Below are 6211 nucleotides of genomic sequence, written 5' to 3'. Positions count from 1 at the left end.
CCCAAAAAGTTTAATAGCAATCCAAATATGATGAAGTAAACAAATTTAGGCACAATCTGTAGACAACTAACGTACATACATAAAAAATGTGAACATTCTTAAAGCTGTCTCCACCTTCCCTCCCCTCCCAAGATGGAGTGTTTAGATTGCCCACAATCAAGTGTGTAACCCCTGCTGAGCACCACAATCAAGTATGCAAGCACCAAAACCAAGTGTGTGTGGCCTTTAAGCCCTGGACAAAGGGAAGATGGGAGGAAGAAGATGTCAACACTGAAGGAAAATGATGTTCATACCATTCGTGCTTAACAGACGTGAAATCAGATTCAGAGTGGTTAAGGTGCTTCCTCTAGGCCAGACAGAATCAAAGCTGAGAATTCAATCAAGTAGATTCACACGACTTTTGTATTTCATTTCATTCAAGTAAATCCACAACAATGTACGAAGTGTTATGTCAATGTACAGAGCAGGAATCAAGGTAGAGATGAAGCAAGAATAGCTGGGGAGTGGTAGAAGACCAAGCATCAGTGGTGAGGGTGAGGGTGAAGGAGCCGGAGATTTACAGTCTGAAAGATTCTTTGCACATGCTGTTCTTTTGCCCTGCCCCTCCTCTTCCCTATGCCTGTAAACCCCCAATCCTTATTTTTAATCTCTCCCCCTCCTCCTTCATACAAGACATATAAATCCTTAGACAACAGATTAAGTTCCATTTTTTTCCAAAAAATGCTTTCTTCTTCCTTCCTTCCTTCCTTCCTTCCTTCCTTCCTTCCTTCCTTCCTTCCTTCCTTCCTTCCTTCCTTCCTTCCTTCCTCCTTCTTTCTCTCTTTCTTTCTTTTTCTCTCTCTTTTTTCTTTCTTTCTTTCTTTCTTTCTTTCTTTCTTTCTTTCTTTCTTTCTTTCTCTCTCTCTCTTTCTTTCTTTCTTTTTCTCTTTCTTTCTTTCTCTTCCTTCCTTCCTTCCTTCCTTCCTTCCTTCCTTCCTTCCTTCCTTCCTTCCTTCCCTTCCTTCCTTCCTTCCTTCCTTCCTTCCTTCCTTCTTTCTCTCTCTCTCTTTCTTTCTTTCTCTCTTTCTTTCTTTCTTTCTTTCTTTCTTTCTTTCTTTCTTTCTTTCTTTTCTTTCTTTCTTTCTTTCTTTCTTTTCTTCTTTCTTTCTTTCTTTCTTCTCTCTCTTCTCTCTCTCTTCTTTCTTTCTTTCTTTCTTTCTTTCTTTCTTTCTTTCTTTCTTTCTTTCTTTCTTTCTTTTCTTTCTTTCTTTCTTTCTTTCTTTCTCTCTCTCTCTCTCTCTTTCTTTCTTTCTTTCTTTCTTTCTTTCTTTCTTTCTTTCTTTCTTTCTTTCTTTCTTTCTTTCTTTCTTTCTTTCTTTCTTTCTCTTTCTTTCTTTCTTTCTTTCTTTCTTTCTTTCTTTCTTTCTTTCTTTCTTTCTTTCTTTCTTTCTTTCTTTCTTTCTTTCTTTCTTTCTTTCTTTCTTTCTTTCCTTCTTCCCTTCTTCTTTTCTTTCTCTTTCTTTCTCTCCCCGCATCTTTTCCTTGTGGGATGCGGGGAGCTACTCCCAACTCCATGTTCAGGGATTTCTCTGGGTAGAGGTCGTGGAACTCTATGATGCCAGGACTCCCCCATACAAAACTTGTACCCTTTGAGCTATCTCTCCTGCCACAGAACATTTTCCTAGTCTCTCCAGCCTCTACCCCCTCCTCAGACGCACATGCTAAGGACCCCCTTGTCTAAGATCTTCCCTCAATCATGGGTAACATTTATTGGGCACAAAATACACATTTAACCTATGAACTCAGTCTGCAAAATCCCTGAGATTAATAAAGGTGATATTTTCTTTCCTATTTTATGATGAAGAAATTAGAGAAGAAAAGTCTCCCTAGATTACATAGGTAGTATAGCTCAAACACAGCCATATGTTTCAGAGCTGTAACTTTAACCTCTGCGTGGTAATTGCTCTTAATATGTATAATGATTGCAAGTATTTATTAACGTCGTGTCTTTCCTGTTGAAATGTTTCATTGCTTCTTCATGAGCATATCCTGGAATTTACTCCCATCCTAGAATCATCTCAGGGCCAGTAGATATTCGTTGGCTAAAAAACAGTATAGGTCTGGGAAAACAGTCGCTAGGAGAGAATAAGGCCAGTTTGTCACTGGGGATTTATTAGTTAGGTGATTTTGGAGAAGGCAGTTGACCTTGTAGTGCATCTATTTTTGTATCTGGAAAAATGGCAGTGAAATTAATGTGTGTATTTAGTGTGACTTTGTGGCATTCAAACAGTATATTTGAGAATTTATTTTGGCTGCTATATATATAATCCCTGTACCATTTCTGGCTCTACATCTTAACATTTATTTCTTATCAATGGCTGTAGGTATTGGATTATTATTATTTTTTAATAAATTAGGAGTATTGCTATTTATTCAGTCATTGATTAAACTGATTGAATTGGGCATTAACTCCACATTACTTTTTTCTTTATTCTATTCTAAATGTTTATTTTATTATTATTTTTCCCCCTTTTTTGATTCACCATGAAACATAGCTACAAAGATTTCATGTTTGAGCTTCAGTCATATAATCATCAAACACCATCCCTTCACCAGTGCACACTTTTCCACCACCAAACTCCCCATTATTCCTCCCCCACTCCCTGTTCCAATCCTTCCCCTACTTGAGTGGCAGACAATTTTCCCCATATTCACTCTCTACTTTGGTTACATTCGATACTTCAACACCAGTCTCACCTCGCAAACCTGCTGAAAAGGTAATGCTAGACAATTTGTTTTGTGTTGCTTGTTATGGAGAGAATATAATGTCCAGGAAATTCTGTGTAATTCTCTTCCGGGAGCTTTAGTTTATAGTCTCTGGGTCTTGGCCATTGATGAGATTACATGGCACCAGGGGCAGTTTGTGGGTGTGACTGCCAAGCTACTGGAAAACTGGGGACCTGGGGGGAGGAGACCCAGTCCCAATCCAAGCGGACTTTGAAATCTCAGTCATGGGTTCCCACATATATGGGTTTTCCTGTCGGTCCACTCTCTGGTGAAGTTCATCCCGTTTTGGGTGAGGCTCGTCTGATTATGTGGAGAATGGCCTTGGGCATGACGGTGGTTAGGTTCTGGAGGTTTTTGGCTGCTGGGATTCTGCTTGGGGCAAGGAGGAAAAATCAACCCGCCCCAGTCCGAGGTGCCCTGGTGAAGACAGCCTGGCGTGGGGTCAGTGCATTCTGCGGCACTCTCTCCTAGGAGCTTTAGTTTATAGTCTCTGGGTCTTGGCCATTGATGAGATTATACGGCGCCAGGGGCAGTTTGTGGGTGTGACTGCCAAGCTACTGGAAAACTGGGGACCTGGGCGGAGAAGGCTGAGTCCTGATCCAAGTGAGCTTTGGGCTCTCAGTCATGGCTTCTCATCTACCTCTGCGCTACAGGCCCTAACTACATCTTTGATCTCTTTTGAGATTCATGGGTCTCTGAAATAAGGCCAATAAATGAGCTTATATAACTGAGCTGGAGGGCTGGAGCAATAGTACAGCGGGTAGGGCGTTTGCCTTGCACGCGGCCGACCCGGGTTCTAATCCCAGCATCCCATATGGTCCCCTGAGCACCGCCAGGGGTAATTCCTGAATGAAGAGCCAGGAGTAACCCCTGTGCATCGTCGGGTGTGACCCAAAAACAAAAACAAAAAAAAATAACTGAGCTGGAGGTGGTTTGTGGGTATGTCTCCCACATACCTAACTTTTGGCTGTTTAATTCTTGGTAAACTTGGCGCCAAATTCTTGGGGTCTGGCCAAAGGCACGGCAGCAATTTTGGGATATCTGAAAGTCTGAAGGCATTATTAAGCTGCTGAGGCACTCGCCCCACAGGTACAGGTTTACCTGCTGGTGGCACCATACCCCAGGGTATTGGATTATTTTTAAGATTAACAAGATCCTAGTTTGATTTTTATTTTGTTTATTTGAGGGTCATCAAGTGATACTCAGAAGGCTTGGGGGTTCCCTCCCAGCTTCTTGGCCAACTGGGTCACTGTTTGAATATGAGAGCCAGTGGTTGTGGGTCTACAAAGGCCCTGCAGTGCTGGGGATGCCCAGGTTACCTGGAGGTGTTTTGTGCCTTCCAGGTCCATACCTGGCAAAGCTTTGGGAAACATGGTGCCAGGGATAAAAATGGAGGCATGGGTGTCTCACGTGTGTCTACACACCTCTACTATCTCTCTACCCTCTAGTGTAAATTTTCTTTTTAGAAGTGGAATAATATCTGCCACTGTGGTTTTTTTTCCCCCTTTTTGGGTCACACCTGGTGATGCACAGGGATTACTCCTGGCTCTGCACTCAGGAATTTCTCCTGGCGGTGCTCAGGGGACCGTATGAGATGCTGGGATTCAAACCCGGGTCAGCCGCGTGCAAGGCAAAACACCCTACCAGCTGTGCTATTGCTCCAGCCCTGCCACTGTGTTTAATGATGAAAACATTTACAAGAGGGCAGAATTAAACACATAGGGAAGTGATTTGCAGTGATAACAATGTGTAATAATTACAGCTGGCAACAAGGTATATTCAAAAACTGCACGGAATCTTCAATAAGAGAAATTTCTAAACTTTTATTGGTTCAAACAATGCTGTTATTTTTCAAATACACTTGCTCTATTTATATTTTTTAAGCAAACGTTTTGTAAAGACTAAGGAATGAAAGTCACATATATCTGAGCCAGAATAAACGTGGCTGAGTCAATACCTCTATTGAAAACCTCAATACCCAACAGGAGAGAGAACAAAAGAGAATGCTCTGCCACAGAGGTGGGGTGGGATAGTGGGGGATGGGGTGGGGGTGGTGGGAGGGATACTGGAAACATTGATGGAGGAGAATGGGCACTGTTGGAGGGATGGATAAATGACCATTGTATGACTGAAATGCAAATATGAAAGTTCTTAAGTTTGTAACTGTACCTCATGGTGATTCACTAATAAAGAGAGAGAGAGAGAGAGACAGACAGACAGACAGACAGAGAGAAAGAGAGAGACAGAGAGAGAATAAATATGTCAGGAACAAAATAAGCCTTTACCAAAAATGTTGGTTACTCTTTTAGAGACCAAGGAGGTTGCAGCACCAGCGGTGTTGAATTTCTGAGAGCTGGATAAGATTTCCTAAAGGATTTGGCATAAGAAATGTGACTTTGCTATGAGTGTCTGCCAGATTCTGGAGTAGGTGATAGGGGGAAAAAAGATGAATAAGCACATTTCTTACCTGCTGGAAGCTCTTGGTTTAATGGATTTTTATTTAGATTAATTCTAAGCAGTTAAAAACAGCACAAGGTGGATGCATTCATTGTTAACTAGATTTATAGGTTAACTTTAGTGCTGTTTGACTTTAAAAAATCAATGAAAGAGAGACACTGGATACTTGACAACTGAAATTGAGGTGACAGAAATGTGGGAGGCAAAACTAAATGATTTCTATTTGAATCAATACTTGCAAATGTTTGAAAGACCAGACTTGTGGGGTAGTGGCAGAACATAAGTCCTACATAGATGAGATCCTGGGTTCAATCCCTTATACTGCACACAAACAAACAAAAGTTCTGACAGATAAGAATTCAGTAAGCCTTGGGCCAGAGCAGAGTACCAGCAGGTAGGGTATTTGCCTTGCACGCAGCTGACCTGGGTATGATCCCTGGCATCCCGATTCCCCTGAGCACGATCACGATCACGAAATCCCGTTAATCATCAATTTCTCGAGTGGGCTCAGTAACCTCTCCATTTATCCTTTTCCTGAGATCTTAGAAGTCTCTCTCGACCTGACCCTCCCAATGATGTCGCACTGAAGGCTCTTTCGGGGTCAGGGGAATGGGATCCAGCTTGTTACTGGATTTAACATATGAATACACCATGGGAAGCTTGCAAGGCAGTCCCATGTGGGCAGGAAACTCTCAGAAGCTTGCCAGTTTCTCCCAGAGAGAGAAGTAGGCTACAAGATATTGCACAGCCACAAAGTGGCTGCGCACTTCTGGGAGCTCGCTTTTAAGTCTCTGGATGTTGGCCGTTGATGGGATTACACACACCTGGGTTCCTCTGCTGGTACCTTCATGCGTGAGGCCCATCCGACCGTGTGGAGAGGGGCCTCGAGCATGGCTGTAGCTAGGTTCCGGTGGTCTTTGGCTGCCGGGAGCTCTGCTCGGGGTGGGAAGGGAAGCTGGAGTCCATTCCCTCTGAGGGGCCCCCAGGG

Source organism: Sorex araneus, chromosome 5, assembly GCF_027595985.1.
Source record: "Sorex araneus isolate mSorAra2 chromosome 5, mSorAra2.pri, whole genome shotgun sequence".
NCBI classification, from domain to species: domain Eukaryota; kingdom Metazoa; phylum Chordata; class Mammalia; order Eulipotyphla; family Soricidae; genus Sorex; species Sorex araneus.
Note: the sequence above shows the minus strand (reverse complement) of the source record.